Source organism: Gekko japonicus, unplaced genomic scaffold, assembly GCF_001447785.1.
Source record: "Gekko japonicus isolate JY-2015 unplaced genomic scaffold, Gekko_japonicus_V1.1 scaffold1731, whole genome shotgun sequence".
NCBI lineage: Eukaryota > Metazoa > Chordata > Lepidosauria > Squamata > Gekkonidae > Gekko > Gekko japonicus.
The window spans coordinates 50,191-53,775 of NW_015169831.1; positions in this window are offsets into that span (position 1 = coordinate 50,191).

Sequence of the window (3,585 nt, forward strand, 5' to 3'; positions counted from 1 at the left end):
GTTCAAGAGTCCCCAGCCTTTCTGAACCTGTGGGCTCCTTTGGAATTCTGACACAGGGTGGTGAGTGCAACCACAAAATGGCTGCTACTGGAAGCAGAGCTAACCCACCACACAAAATGGCAGCCGCAAGAGGAGAAGTAAACCATAAAACATCAGGAAATGAGGTTATACATAACTCTAATAAAAACTCATCACCATTTTAAGCAGACGCTTTGCTTAACAGGATACCTTTTTAAAATGAACATTCTATTTAAATATTTTCTTGCTTACACACAATTTTACTGTTAATCAATGAAGATCCTTCTGCTGTGGTGGCAGTTGCTGTCAAGGTGTTTTGGGGTTGTTTTTTTTTTTAGAAATCTGCAGAACCAATCAGATTTCCATCAGCCAATCAGATTCCCTGCTGGGCAAAAGCCCCACATGGCCCTGCCCATTTTCTAAAAACACTTGGTGGACACCAGGAAGGATATTGGTGGACAACATTGAAAATGCTGCACCAGACACTGGCCAATGAATTTTTGTATAGCTTTTTTTCCAGCAAGCAAAACAAAGATGAAAAAATCTGGCGACGCATCTTGACCATCAAATCACAACATATATTGAATTTCAATCACTGGCTACTCTATGGCTCAGACTGTGAATTAAGTCCATGAATTAGTGCTCACAGTAAAGCTTTTTGAAGGCTAAATCCTGGTGTTCTGGGAAAGTACTTTTCTAATGACCTACCTGTCTCACCCCAGCATGTTAATCCATGCAATGGTCACCTCCAGGTTGGACTGCTGTAATTCGCTCTATGTAGGCCTGCCCTTGCACCTGACCTGGAAGCTCCAACTGGTCCGAAATGCAGCCACATGGGTCCTTACTGGGATCCCTCAGACAGCACACATTTAATGAGTGCTGCACAAGCTGCATTGGCTTCCAGCGGAGCACTGGATCAGGTTTAAGGCTTTGGTTTTGACCAAAGAGCTGCGGTGGCTCAAGTGGTTAAGACGCTGAATTGCAGGCTGTGGAAGGTGGGTAGTTCAGCAGTTTGAGACCCGAGTGTGCCGCATGACGGAGTGAGCTCCCGTCTCTAGTTCCAGCTCCTGCCAACCTAGCAGTTCGAAAGCAAGAAATTGCAAGTAGATAAATAGGTACCACTTCGGTGGGAAGGTAACAGCGTTCCGTGCGCCTTGGTGTTTAGTCATGCCGGCCACATGACCACGGAAACGTCTTCGGACAACACTGGCTCTTCCGGTTGGAAACGGAGATGAGCACCGCAACCCTAGAGTCGGATTTGACTGGCTGTCGAGCAAGGGAAAACTTTACCTTTACCTTTGACCTATAAGGCCCTTGGCGGTCAGGGACCTACATATCTTCAGGACCGCCTCTCTCATTATGCCCCTGGAAGAGCATTATGCTCAGGTAATAAGAACTTCCTGGCGGTCCCCGGCCCAAGAGAAGTCTGGCTGTCCTCAACCAGGGCCTGGTGGAATGCTCTGCCAGAAGACAACTGTGCTCTGTGGGAGTTGTTACTGTTCCATGGGGAACGCAAGGCAGAGATGTTCTGCCGGGCCTTCAGTTGAAGACAGTGGCAGAGCATCCTTGGCACTCTTACGAAATTCCCCATCCCTCATAATCCCTCCCCCAGGGAGGCTGGGGAGCTGGAATCTTTCCCGCCATCTTATATAATGTATGTATGCTGTTTTATTTATTGGTAACTACTGGGAGAAGAAGGAGAATAAGAAGAGGAGGAGGAGGAGATTGGATTTATATCCTGCCCTTCACTCGGAGTCTCAGAGCGGTTTATAAACTCCTTTCCCTTCCCCTCTGCACAACAGACACCCTGTGAGGTAGGTGTGGCTGAGAGAGCTTTGACAGAAACGGCTCTTTCCAAGGAACACCTTTGACAGAACTATGGCTTGTCCAAGGTCATCCAGCAGCTGCAAGTGGAGGAGTGGGGAATCAAACCCGGTTCTCCCAGATTAGAGTCCTTACAATTAACCACTACATCTAACTTAGTTTCATCTTGAGATTTGTATAGTATTTTGTTGTAAACTGCCCTGAGCCCTGTTTCTCGGGAAGGGCAGCCTAATTAATTTAATGAATAAATAAATAAATAAATAAATAATTTTGTGGTATTTGAACTGATTGATTTCTTTAAAAAATACGTAAAAAATATCTTGGAAAGACTGTGTATACAGTCTAAAAATAAAATGATGTGCCTATTTCATTTATCAAGCCTCATGAACAAACATGAACTTCTGAAAATACTGTAGGAAGACAAGCCTGTGAATTTAAATTCAATACCCTGCTGCTATCAAAAACTGACAGATTACATTAAAGAGATAACCTGGCTTCATCACACACTGGATACAATATTCTTCAATAACCTGCATAGTGCCCCTACATGAACACATGTTTCTGTTGCTAATTGAACCATGATTCTGAAAAAGATCAGATACTGTCCTGTTTGACCTCTTCATTTGTCTCTGAATAAAGTACCACATACTTCAAATGCTTGTACCCACTTCCTCTGGTAAGACATTTTTTGAAACAATTATGTTATCTCTCTGGGGGGTGATCCTGGTACACTCTGTGACAGAGTTCACCATGGCTATGTAAATCGGATTCCTACTTTGTTGTTTGACTGCTTTGTAGCATCTAATGTATAAACATAGTTCTAAAAATGGAACTTCCAATGAAAAATAATTCAGATCTCCCAGTCAATCTTCCTTAAGCACCATGTGCTTGTACAAATGGATAGTTGCAGAAAAGTGATCCAATTTCCTCCATGAGAAAATAGTGGCAAAGCCCCACCTACCCCACAAAATGTTTACTATAATGTCACCAACATATCTGCTGTTCAGATATTCTTTAAATCTGGTAGCTGTGCTACGCCAGTTATCATTGAACAATATCATTGAACATTGAACAGTGATATAGGCTGTTTTATTATCAGTCCTTTCCTAATAATTCTTGGCATGGAGCTGGCCTCTTCTCTCTGCTGCTGTGCACTGAATTAACATTTTCACCTTGGTATCAGTTACAGTCCCATGATCTCTTTCAGTCTCCATATTAGCCAGTTGAGACCATATCAGCATGTATTCAAAGTTAAGACTTTTTGTTCCAGTGTGCATCATCATACACCTAACAATGTTGAACTTCATTTACCATATTGTTTAGAGATGGGCATGAACCAATAAATGAACTGTAGTTTGAGCATGAAACAGGCTGGTTCGTGGTTTGCAAACCAGATGTTCGAAAGAACTGCCTCCCACGATCTGTCCATGAACCTCCATGGAGGTTTGTGAGGTTTGGGGGAGGGTTCAGACAGCATTTAAATACCCTCAGAGCTTACTTCCCAGTCAGCAGCCCAACTGCGAGTGAGCTCTGAAGGCATTTAAATGCCATTGGAGCCCACCACTCGGGACCTGAGTGAGCTCCAAAGGCATTTAGATGACTGAGCTCCCAGAGTGAGCTCTGAAGGCTTTTATAGGCCTTATATGCCCAAATAAGTGCATATAAAGCCTATAAAAGCCTTCAGAGCTCACTCTGGGAGCTCAGTCAAGTCAGGCAGCTTGACTTGACTGAGCTCCAAAGCAC